The sequence below is a fragment of the Schistocerca piceifrons genome, chromosome 5 (genome assembly GCF_021461385.2).
Source record: "Schistocerca piceifrons isolate TAMUIC-IGC-003096 chromosome 5, iqSchPice1.1, whole genome shotgun sequence".
Classification (NCBI taxonomy): Eukaryota; Metazoa; Arthropoda; class Insecta; order Orthoptera; family Acrididae; genus Schistocerca; species Schistocerca piceifrons.
The window spans coordinates 189,093,803-189,107,671 of NC_060142.1; positions in this window are offsets into that span (position 1 = coordinate 189,093,803).

Sequence of the window (13,869 nt, forward strand, 5' to 3'; positions counted from 1 at the left end):
GTCAAGGCCACACAGACACTCTACACACACGCACAAAACGCGAGGAATCGAACATTTTCTCTCTCTTACTATTTTGAATATTTATTGAGTAGCGAAAACGCCTGGTCTTGCCTACTGATGTAATGAATGTTGTGTCTAACCTATCTTAATTTCAGATGACATCACAAAAAACATCGATAATATCCCAGCAAAACCGCTAAAGAGGATGCAATTCATGTAATCAAATGTGACACAATGTAATAACCTATAGCTATGTAATGATGATGTAAACATGTTTATGTGCAACTGTATTATGTTTATGCTAAGAAAATATGTGACGTGTGTATGTATTATTACTTATGTTTTTTTTAAACTGATGTATAATGTAACTGTTACTGTGTGAAAATTTGAACGATAACGAGTGCCAAAATGTGAAAAACTTTTTAAAAAAAAAAAAAAAAAAATTGCGTAGTGAACCACTATTCACGGACATTAACGTACATTACTAAGTCTGCAACTACGCAGAAACCTATGTGAAAGAAACTGTTAATGACATTCATGATGCATCGTACCTTTGTTAACGCGATGAACGATTTCTTCGATGAGTAACCACGAACATTTAGGTGAGCTATATTTAAAAAAAAAACTGAATATGTGAAGTGCATAATTCGTGCATCGTCTAGCGACATTACTACAGTACCCAACTTCAAGATGTTAACTGGATTAAATGGACACAAAGTGCCTGTCCAGAAAACAACACGACGGGTGGAAGAATTTTGGTTGGAACTTCAGGGAATGAAATGTTCTCGAAATGTGACGGACACGCTTACCTGGACTGTCCAAGGATCGACGCCAGCTATGTGCCGTCCGAGGTTCTGCAACCAAGCTTCCACGGAATATCGAAAACGAACTGCATATGGACTAATTACTCGACGGGTCACGTCTGATCTGTAATAAACAATGCTTTTTGTCACAACGAACTGCATCACAACGACTATAATGGAAATAGGAAATGGACATGCTTATGTATCAATCACGTTGTTATACAACGATGTTACTGTGATCAAAAAAACTTTACCACGACGATACTAACCTGTAAAAAATTATTGTGCAGCAGATGAATATGAACTGTGATAACGACACCATGTGTATAGGTCAACGCACCTGAAAAATACGGACATTTTTCTTTGAAGCATTTCATTGCAATGCTATGTAACTAAGAACATTCAACAATCTAAAGTTGTATTGTATTATAACAAATATTGTAATTTTAAAACTAAGTTACCTGTCATAGAATGTAGTCTTCATATGTAATCTTGGTGGAATATCTTCTTTGTGCAACGACTAAGAAATGCGCGCGCACACGAACAATGTGAACTGCAATACTGTGCCGCGTGATCTAAATTTACGAAATAACGGCAGTGCCGTAGTTACACAGACGCTTCTGCGCATGCGCGCACTCTGTTTTGCCAACATAAGAACTTTTTCGGCGCACGCGCGTCATTCAAATTTTGTGTATAATATACAGTATAATGTAAGTCATGTAAATAGTTGTAGATAACTTAGATTTTCTTGTGCCTTTAGGTGAATTGCTCGCCTGCAGGTGTGTCCTTTCGCCTCGCAATTCAGGGGGCAATATAAAGGCACATTTGCATGCCGAGCGTGAGTTTCCTCGGAAACGCGAGATATTAATTAAATAAATAATCAGTGACAAATAAATAAAGCCTATGGCACACAACTGCAGCGCTGTGTCGCTGATAAAACAAAAGTACATTTTCGTTAGTCGTATGTTTGATTAAAAAAAAAGAGAGAGCTCTCGTTGAAGTGGTGCGAGAAGCACGTATTTTAGTTTATTGTCTGGCACACCGCCATATTTCATGATATAGAAAATTACTGCGAGTTGCAACCATACTAGGCACTCGATTCTGTAAAGAATTTATATTTATAAAAGTAAGTAGGATTATGAACTGTAGGCTTATTCATTGAATATATCTGATTTAACTAACTGTGTAATTTTTTTGTTTAGTAGACAATCACCTCTGTACGACGTTTTGGCATGGCTGGCAAATTATTGTAATATTGAGATTTAGTTTATGAGTCCGCACCTACCGCAGCAGTCTTTGGAAACGATTTAATTACGAAGTCCGATTATTTCAGTTTTATTTCACGGTCAACTACGAGTAACATTGCCTTTACGAAAAAGCCATTGTCAAGCGTCTCATACCGAATAATCAAAACCTGACGACTCATAGGAGAGCCAATCATACAGATAAAAATAATTAATATTTTATTTTATTTTATTTTATTTTATTAATTTTATAAACTGAAAGATCCAGAGGTTGTAGAGAGCTACAGGGAGAGCATTAGGGAACGATTGACAAGAATGGGGGAGAGAAATACAGTAGAAGAATAATGGGTAGCTTTGAGAGACGAAATAGTGAAGGTAGCAGAGGATCAAGTAGGTAAAAAGACAAGGGCTAATAGAAATCCTTGGGTAACAGAAGAGATATTGAATTTAATTGATGAAAGGAGAAAATATAAAAATGCCGTAAATGAAGCAGGCAAAAAAGGAATACAAACGTCTCAAAAATGAGATCGACAGAAAAAGCAAAATGGCTAAGCAGGGATGGCTAGAGGAGAAATGTAAGGATGTAGAGGCACAATCTCTAGGGGTAAGATAGATACTACCTACAGGAAAATTAAAGAGACCTTTGGAGAAAAGAGAACCACTTGTATGAATATCAAGAGCTCATATGGAAACCCAGTTCTAAGCAAAGAAGGGAAAGCAGAAAGGTGGAAGGAGTATATAGAGGGTCTATATAAGGGTGATGTTCTTGAAGACAATATTATAGAAATGGAAGAGAATGTAAATGAAGATGAAATAGGAGATATGATACTGCGTGAAGAGTTTGACAGAGCACTGAAAGACCTAAGTCGAAACACGGCCGCAGGAGTAGACAACGTTCTATTAGTACTACTGACATCCTTGGGAAGGCCAGGCCTAACGAAACACTACCATCTAGTGAGCAAGATGTATGAGACAGGCGAAATACCCTTAGACTTCAAGAAGAATATAATAATTCCAATCGCAGCCGGCCGATGTGGCCGAGAGGTTCTAGGCGCTTCAGTCTGGAACCGCGCGACCGCTGCGGTCGCAGGTTCGAATCCTGCCTCGGGCATGGATGTATGTGATGTCCTTAGGTTAGTTAGGTTTAAGTAGTTCTAAGTTCTAGGGGACTGATGACCTCAGATGTTAAGTCCCATAGTGCTAAGAGCCAGCTAATTCCAATCGCAAAGAAAGCAGGTGTTTACAGATGTGAAAATTACTGAACTATCAGTTTAATAAGCCATGACTGCAAAATACTAACACGAATTCTATACAGACGAATGGAAAAACTGGTAGAAGCCGACCTCGGGGAAGATCTCTTTGGATCCCGTAGAAATTTTGGAACACGTGAAGCAATACTGACCCTACGACTTACGTTAGAAAATAGATTAAGGAAAGGCAAACCTACGTTTCTAGCATTTGTTGACTTAGAGAAAGCTTTTGACAATGTTGACTGGAATACTCTCTTTCAAATTCTGAAGGTGGCAGGGGTCAAACACAGGGAGCGAAAGGCTATTTACAATTTGTACAGAAACCAGATGGCAGGTATAAGAGTTGAGGGGCACGAAAGGGAAGCAGTGGTTGGGAAGGGAGTGAGACAGGGTTGTAGCCTCTCCCCGATGTTATTCAATCTGTATATTGAGCAAGCAGTAAAGAAAACAAAAGAAAATTTCGGAGTTGGAATTAAAATCCATGGAGAAGAAATAAAAACTTTGAGGTTCGCCGATGACATTGTAATTCTGTCAGAGACAGCAAAGGACCTGAAAGAGCAGCTGAACGGGATGGACTGTGTCGTGAAAGGAGGATATAAGATGAACATCAACAAAAGCAAAACGAGAATATTGGAATTTAGTCGAATTAAATCGGGTGATGCTGCGGGAATTAGATTAGGAAATGAGACGCTTAAAGTAATAAGGGAGTTTTGCTATTTGGGGATCAAAATAACTGATGATGGTCGAAGTAAAGAGGATATAAAATGTAGACTGGCAATGGCAAGGAAAGCGTTTCTGAAGAAGAAAAATTTGTTAACATCGAGTACAGATTCAAGTGTCAGGAAGTCGTTTCTGAAAGTATTTGTATGGAGTGTAGCAATGTACGGAAGTGAAACATGGACGATAAATAGTTTAGACAAGAAGAGAATAGAAGCTTTCGAAATGTGACGCTACAGAAGAATGCTGAAGATTAGATGGGCAGATAACATAACTAATGAGGAGGTACTGAACAGAATTGGGCAGAAGAGGAGTTTGTGGCATAACTAGAAGAAGGGATTGGCCTGGTAGGACATGTTCTGAGGCATCAAGGGATCACCAATTTAATATTGGAGGGCAGCGTGGAGGGTAAAAATCGTAGAGGGAGACCAAGAGATGAATACACTAAACAGATTCAGAAGGATGTAGATTGAAGTAGGTACTGGGAGATGAAGAACCTTGCACAGGATAGAGTAGCATGGAGAGCTGGATCAGACCAGTCTCTGGACTGAAGACCACAACAACAACAACAACAACAAGACTGTTTCATAATTTCAAAGGTGTTTTCGTGAATATATGGAAAAGAAATGTTTTTGATGTATTAAACTTCAAACACGCTACATTTATGTTTTTGTTTCAGACATGAAGTTGGCAAAATGGATACCCAGGCAATGCCTGATTTGTCTGCTAGTCTCTATATATGATGAGGTTTATGGCGTAATGGTGTAAGTTAATTTTTCTAATTTTGTGAAATTGAACATTTTGTGGACTGGAACATTGTACAGAAAAAGCAGGAAAGCCTAATGGAAGTACAGTCATAGGGATACTAAGTTTAATAATGGATAGTATTAAACTGGAACATAAATTAAATGTAGTAACATTAATATTAGTACCATAATTATTACAAATTCCATGAATTTTACTTTGCATTAACGATATTAATTTGAATTAACAATACCTGAGCACATTAAACTGTAGTCATATTAATATTATCATCATAACTGTGTGCAAATTGCATGAATATTAGCTTGAATTAACACAAAAACAAATCCCAGTCATCACTCACTGACTCGTCATCGCCCAGCCCAAAACACTAAGGATAGATATTTGAAATTTGCAGAGGATGTTGATCTTATACTGTAGGCGCTGTCTAGGAAGGGATTTTTCGAAATTCCAACCGTAATGGGATGAAATAGGGGATGAAAGTTTTTTGAAAAATGTCGCTATTAAGGTAATATTGAAGCTAGACCTACGGAAACTGGTATTTGGTTTCTAGGTCAGAAATGAAGACATAGGGAGTAAAACATAGGTCAAAGTTATTTTTGAAAATAAATCAGTATTTAAAAATAATTAAAATGTTTTAAGGCTGCTTCTACGAAAACTGGTGTTGACTTTTCGGTAAGATTTAAAGAAATATGTGCTAATGGATGGAAGTCTCTATGGAAATGTCACCAAAGGAAAGAAAAAGTATGATTAACAAAAACTTTGGTTTTCAACTACTAGATCACTTTTTGGTCAGAAGTACATACGAAAAAGATCATGCTTCTATGGCCTTATTTAGCAGGAAGGTGTTGCAATCTGGGAACATCATAAAAATTCGATTAAAGAAAAATCAAAAAAATCTGTGCAGACTATACAGTTAACGCTAGCGAAGCAGCGGGCGCTAAGCCAGTAAATAAATAAAATGCGTAAATAAACCGGTTGTGGTTGTCATTTGTACAGGCGGCATACAGCGGTGGGTACGACCAAAAGGACCCACTGGTCCGTCCTGTTCCCCAGACGCAGCAGATGTGGGAAGCGGGCTCGTCCGGGCTGCCTTGTGTTTATCCTCGCGCTCCTCTGCTATGTAGATCTCCGCCTGCCGGCCGCGGGCTTACACAGCACAAGCGGCAATGCTAACAGCAGCAACAGCTCCGCACTTGCAGCTGACACCCAGCATAAATACTCGGCGGACAGACAGCCAGCGAGCCCACACCACTGCCGCCACCTCCACTCCCCCTAGCGCCACGTGCCCATCTAGTCAGCGACAGGCGACCTCGGTCTACACTGTTTACCCCTTAGCCTGTTTTGTCGTACCACAAGCGGTTGTTCTAAGCAGGGTCAGAGATAATCATGATTATCATCCTCAACGTTGGTTTTCACCTTCACTGCATACCACTGTTCGTCCACCTGAGCCCAAACCCTTTGCGAGGCACAGGTCAGATAGCACAGTTGCATTCAGACAACATAGGTTGGGTTCGCAGATAGGACCCTGCAGATGTTGACTGGATTTGGCGAGTTGTGGGACGCTTACAAGAGAGGCAGTTTACAAGGCACCTTGCATGGGGGCTTAATTAAATAAAATGAAAATAATCTTAGTTTTTAGTAGCTGTATGTCCGATTACGCTGCGTCTCGTAAACGGTTGGCCCTGACTAGTATTATTACGCAATCTGACTGCATAGAATAACAACAAAGAATGAAAGAAAATTTTCGTTAACACAGTTAATTAATTAAGTCCCCAGCAACTATGAAACCAACGCAACAACAAGCACAAGTATAACTGTTCTGTATGTGGAAGTATGACTCAACGCACATCTGGCACGGTTCTTCTTCAACAAGACAAGAACTTTTAAATACCAATTATACTGACGTGATAAAAAAAATTAAAAATACTATAATTGCGCAAGAAACCCAGAATTACACTCTAATACAAGAACACACGCCAGACGCTTTGTTGACTGAACCTGTAATGACGCATTATTCAGACCATTGAAATAATGAGAAAAAAAAGAAAAGTAGTTTGTTACCTTAATTTATATTGATGAAAAGCACTCTAATACATTACAATCTCTCCACACCGACTCGCTACTACCACATCTCAACAAGAACCTTTCAGTATCACATCTCAGCAAGCACTCCCTGCTACGAGTTCTTAACAAGCACTGACCACTACGAGTCCTCGACAGGCACGGACTACTACAAGTTCTGCCCAAGCACTGACTACTACGAGCTCTCGACAGGCACTCCGTGGAGGCGGCTGAAAAATACTCTTTGGCGCAATCTCTGGCGCCGTGGCTCAGTGTAGCCACCTTTCATATGCCCCTCCTCCATGGGCCAGAATTTGATGGTATTTTTGCCAGCATTGGTGGTGAAAATACCACCAAATTCGTCCACAAAAATACAGACAAAAATAAAAGATAATATTAATACCTAAATATCACATAATTAGTTAAAATTTTGGCTTTACACTGACCTTTCAATAACCTAATATATAAAATACAGTAGGCAATACAAATTCTTTCATACATGTGGCTTTACATAATAGTTTACACAATACACAAAAAATCAGTTTATACAAATGTTCACATAAAATACTTTTAATTATTAAAAAAAACAAATAGTTGATAATTCCAGCCCAGCAATGGTCAACAGGTGCAAACACCAACAAGTTACTTCATTTTAGTAAAAGCAGTTCCACCTGTGGCACCCAGTAGTGTTGAGCAGGTACACACAGCAACAAGTCACATTATTTCAGTAAAAGCAGTTCATCAGTGGCACCCAGTAATGTTGAGCAGGTGCAGACACCAACAAGTGACATTATGTCAGTAGAAGCAGTCCATCAGTGGCACCCAGCAATGTTGAACAGGTGCAGAAACCAACAAGTGACATTATTTCAGTAGAAGCAGTTCCATCTGTGCCACCTAGCAATGTTGAGCAGGTGCAGACAGCAACAAGTGACAACTTTCAGTAGAAGCGGTTCCATCTGTGGCACCCAGCATTGTTGAACAGGTGCAGACACCAACAAGTGACATCATTTCAGTAGAAGCAGTTCATCAGTGGCACCCAGTAATGTTGAGCAGGTGCAGACACCAACAAGTGACATTATTTCTGTAGAAGCAGTTCATTAGTGGCACCCTGCAGTGTTGAGTAGGTGCAGACACCAACAAGTGACATTATTTCAGTAGAAGCAGTCCATCAGTTGCACCTAGCAATGATGAGCAGGTCCAGAGAGCAGTCCATGATATTCACTATCACTGATCACACTGTTCATCAGAGTTTATTAAACATGTCCTAGTGGCACCAATCATGTAGAAAAAGTACAAGTAACAGTCCATAATAGTAAAAGCAGTTTCATCAGTGGCACCCAGCAATGTTGAACAGGTGCAGACACCAACAAGTGACTTCATTTCAGTAGAAACAGTTCTAACAGTGGCACCCAGCAATGATGAGCAGGTCCAGAGAGCAGTCCATAATATTCACTATCACTGATCACACTGTTCATCAGAGTTTATTAACAGAAATTAAACATGTCCTAGTGGCACCAATCATGTAGAAAAAGTACAAGTAACAGTCCATAATATTCACTATCCTAATCACACAGTTCATCAGCAGAAATTAATCATTTCTAAGTGGCACCCATTATGTTGAAAAGTGCAGGTAACAGTTCATAATATTTACCATCACTAATCACACAGTTCGGGCATGAACAATAGTTTGAATCCACATACAAATCCTTTTACACTAAACATACAAATCATAACAAACACACAAATGATGTCAGATAATTGTCATATTAACTATTACAAATACACAAATATCAGTAAACCTATAATATTTATGGGTGTCAGTGCAAGCCACTACAAACAATAAAATAATATTTAGGAGGTAGGTGGGTAGGATTAGGAAAGGAAAACACACAAAACACACTCACTCATCTTTCATCCACATTAAGTACTACTGAGTAATTGAATAGTGTTAACTGTGTAAATGCAATTCTGTCAAAATTTGATGTTCATCATGTGTATCAAGTAGTAGTGGCAGCAATGTATAACAGTCAATAATAGTTAAGTCAACGTCATAGTCATCATGTCAAGACCAATGTTTGCCAAGCCAGATCAAAATGTATGGTTGCTGAACAACTGTCAGTGAGCCAAGATATGCAAATACTTCCTCTCTCAAAAAAAAAATTATATACTGCTTAGTGATTTAACAAAGTGTGTGTATAGACTATCTTCCTTCTACTTTAGTGTTCTAGTCTGCTATCTTCATCTTCCTTGTTCCATATAGACCAACAAAAAAAATATGCTCCTCACTTACTTTACCTCTTATACACCAAAACTGCAATAATCATCAGCATCACATAATCTCAAAACTTCAATAATACCTCTTACGTCGATACATATAAATCTTATCATCAATATCATTTACCTTACCTCTTGTCCACAAAAACTCCAATAATCATCAACTTCATATAATCTCAATACGTCAATAATACCTCTTCAATACGTCGATACATATAAACTTTATTGCCAATATCATTTCACTTCCATAACAACTCTTTCCTCTAGTCAGTCTCCTCGAACAAGTACAGATAAAATCCTAATGCAAACCTCATCATCCCATACAATCCGAAGACACACTGTCAACACACAACTTCTGTGTAATCCATCTGACCCAAATCTTCTACTCATTATGAATTATAAACATAAGAAATGCATACATGACCTCTAACAGACTTAGTTCGAATAACTCTCAGTAATTAAGTACGATTACGGAGTGTGAATGATCATAATATTTCACAGTGTGTACACCACTTCAAGAATTATGGCAAACAGAAGCAAACATGTGGAGTATTTCTTGTGTCAAGTGTCACTTCCTATTTCAACTGCTCACGAAAAATGCAGTGTAATAACTGTCAATGGTCTAAACCTAGTTTCGGTATGTCATGTCGTTAGCTTCCTTCCTATTAGCATAAATTTATACAGCTTTCATAAAACCTCCAGCTCATGTGACTTCTATGAAGTTTCTTGTACTAACGACGTTCGTCGAATTATAGCAGTTCATTTTCCTATCTTAAAATATAAGGCACTGAGCGTAAGCAAAACATGCGATAGCGAGTAAATAGACCAGTAGAGAACAGAATGTCAACAAGTGGATGCAGCACAATTCTTACAACGAGGCTCTGCCAAGCGAACAATCTATAATTGATGCAATAGTTTGACCTAAACTCTATGTTTATACACAGTATATCAGCATTTCTATATACCAAATTAAAGAGTAATTATGACAACAAAACAGAAATGTGTAAATATGCAATCCATACGCATAGCAGTAAACATATATCTTACGTAATAAACAGGTCATTAGCATCATATCAGCATAAACAAATAAATGTTCATATGTCATCTTAATAAGTAAACATGAAGGCGCAAGCAGATAAATCACAAAGTATAACTTACATACATATCAGCACAACTAATCAGGTGACAATTATAATTTAAATAAATAAACACAGCAGGCACATAATTAAAAAAATATGACATCAGTGAAAAAGCAGTGCAGCCAAGCGATGCATAATATACACAAGTTACAAGCCAGTTCATTAATAATCATTGTCAAAATCAGTTAACGTACGCAAGCACGTCGCTTCACAAGTAATTTCATAGAACATGAAATTTAGCACAAAGTATGAATCACATAATCGCGAGCAGCAAATTACGTCTAAAGTACGTACCTAAGTGGAAATATGTTACCTGAAAAATAAACTCAATTAATAGTTACCTTTTTAGTTTAGTAGTTTCTTCTTCGAAATTACATTCTTCCTGAAAATTTCTCGATAGCAAGTCGTCTTAACGTCGGACACGCACAGAATTTACCTGAAGTTCTTAAATGTTTTATAGAACCGTATCCTGAAAAATACTGAATGTTAATAACATAATTCATCAAGTCACTATAGCTTTATACTGAATTTAATCGGAGAAATTAAACTGTGTATTTGTTTACGGCTGTCAGTGCATTCGCACTGAGCGCTCGATCAGCTGTAGGCGCGTGACGTAGGAAGTAATTGTTTGCGGTCAACGACTGCCATGTGCGGCGCGCAGACTTGACTGTTGCTTTGAGTATGTGCCGCCGCCAAAACACAGCGCGGTATCCTTGTACTCTCCGCATGTTTACATCTAGTTGTTAGTTTCTCACAAGTATGTCATTCCACAAAATTTTTTTTTAAAAGTATATCATTCCACAAAAATTTTGGAAACTACGAACCTCACGTTTTGTGGTAGGAACAGCATAATTACGAATAGCGTCTAATTTCTGGATCAGGAAGAATACCTTCTGTAGAAATAATGTGACCGAGAAATTTCACCTGAGAACGACCAAATTCAGATTTTTCCAAGTTCTCTGTAATGCCAACTCTTGCAAAGATACGTAACAATGAATCCAAAATTTTGTTGTGCTCACTCCAAGAACATTTAGCAATAAGAATGTCGTCAACATATGAAGTAATATTGTTACGAAGATAAACAGGTAAAATTTCATTTAAACTACGAATGAATGCTGCTGAAAGTACAGTAAGTCCAAACGGTAATTTCCGAAATCACATTTAGGTAAAATAGTCATATCCGGTTATTGTTTACTTACTCACTGTCTAGATAGATTGATAGTCAAAGAGTTGTTTTTGACAGATGCAAAGAATAGTAAAAGAGTAGGCAGCGGTACAGAAAACTAAAAGGGAAATAGCACCACTACGAGGCCCTATGCTCGCTACGGCACATATTCACTTAGTGTAGTGAATCCCCTGAGGACATTAATAGCCGCACATAATTTCCAGTTTGTGACTTAGTGGCAAATTTGGCGGAAGTGCGTACATAAATTGATCTAACCATGCACATGGATGTATGTCATTCTTAGAATTACGAAAGATCTTAAATTTCCGAACAGTCAAAAAGTGTTTATAGTCAAAGTTTTCTCCTCGTGGCGACAAAGACCTACCGCGTCTGTCCCAGTCCCAATGTCGATTATTGTCAAGTTCGCGCGCCTGGCGCTCTCTTGTTGCATCTCGTAAATTAAACAAATTATTTTCTTCAAACCCCTCTGCTATCTGTGATTCTAAATTTTTTTTGCTGTCTTTTCCTACGATTTCGCCTTCAGTTTGTTTGACTTGCTTTTTTAATGCCTCAAATTCCCTTTTCACGCGTTCATTAAATTTTCCCTGATTTTCAACATGCTTATTTATGTTCTGATACTCTTCGGTTTCTGCAAATGGCAATGGTGCTGTATCATCTGAATCTCTGTCCCCATTTAAACTAAGATTTGTCAATTTGTCTGAAATCTCCTCAACTCTTTCCGATAAATCACCTATTTGTTCTTTCTGTTTATTTACGTCTTCCGTAAGTGTCGCGACTCGGGTTTCAGTATTGACACATTTGGTAGTTAACTGTTCATACTGTTCTGTTAGATTATTTATTCTGTCATTTGGTACGGATTCCTCGATTCTCTCAAATATTTCTTCCTTATCGTGTGCGCGTTGTAAATTTAACTCTGAAAATTTCTGTATTATCACGCGATCTTTTTCTTCCCGTTCTCTGTCCTGTTCCTCTTGTCTGATTTCTGTTGAAATTAAACTATTATTGTGAGCATTCAAAATCGGTTGTACTTCTTCTCTAATTTCTTTCTTTGATTCATCTTTCATGTTTTTGAAACATGTCCCTGTTCGTGAGCCTAACTGTGTTTCCATTGTTTCCATCTCGGTTTTACTTGTTCCTATTTGTGATCCCAGTGGGTCTAACCGTGTTTCCATTGTTCCCATATCAGTTTTAATTTCAGATCGTAACTGTGATCCCACTGTTTTTAATTCATATCTTAACTGTGATCCCACTGTTTTTAATTCGGTTTTAATTGTTCCTAGTAGTGATTCAAACTGTGTTTCCATTAGTGATCCCAAATTTAATATTGCACTCATCAACTGCTCCGTTTCTTCTGTCGTTAACCACGTAATCTGTGAATTTTCTGATTGAGAAAAATTTTGAAATGGTTCCGGACTATTTTCCCGACTTATTAAATTGTTTTCCACTTCATTATTCATAATACTGTTGTCCTGTGTTGGCGAGTTCGCCATGTCAACAATTTCGTCATTCTCACTATTCATCATTTTCGCCTTTTTCATTGATCGCGTAATCATTTACAAAATATACAAAACTCGTCACTATATGAAAATTGCACACAATGACACTTTATCTCCAACAATACCATTCACACGAAATGTTTCCTTCAAACACGATTAACGAACAATTGAAATAATTGCACTAAATTGTCAAACGCGTATACAAGACAACAAATCAAATTCTGAAAAAAATACCATTAGAAGAATGACAATTACCAAATCTACACATGCAAAATAGACTACAATTACTAAACTACAAATTACTACAACAATACTACGGTCTACTATTTTTACAATCAGAAGATTCCAAGGGACGATCCGAAGCAGCGGTCGCCACGTGCATGGGGCTTAATTAAATACACTCCTGGAAATTGAAATAAGAACACCGTGAATTCATTGTCCCAGGAAGGGGAAACTTTATTGACACATTCTTGGGGTCAGATACATCACATGATCACACTGACAGAACCACAGGCACATAGACACAGGCAACAGAGCATGCACAATGTCGGCACTAGTACAGTGTATATCCACCTTTCGCAGCAATGCAGGCTGCTATTCTCCCATGGAAACGATCGTAGAGATGCTGGATGCAGTCCTATGAAACGGCTTGCCATGCCATTTCCACCTGGCGCCTCAGTTGGACCAGCGTTCGTGCTGGACGTGCAGACCGCGTGAGACGACGCTTCATCCAGTCCCAAACATGCTCAATGGGGGACAGATCCGGAGATCTTGCTAGCCAGGGTAGTTGACTTACACCTTCTAGAGCACGTTGGGTGGCACGGGATACATGCGGACGTGCATTGTCCTGTTGGAACAGCAAGTTCCCTTGCCGGTCTAGGAATGGTAGAACGATGATGGTTTGGATGTACCGTGCACTATTCAGTGTCCCCTC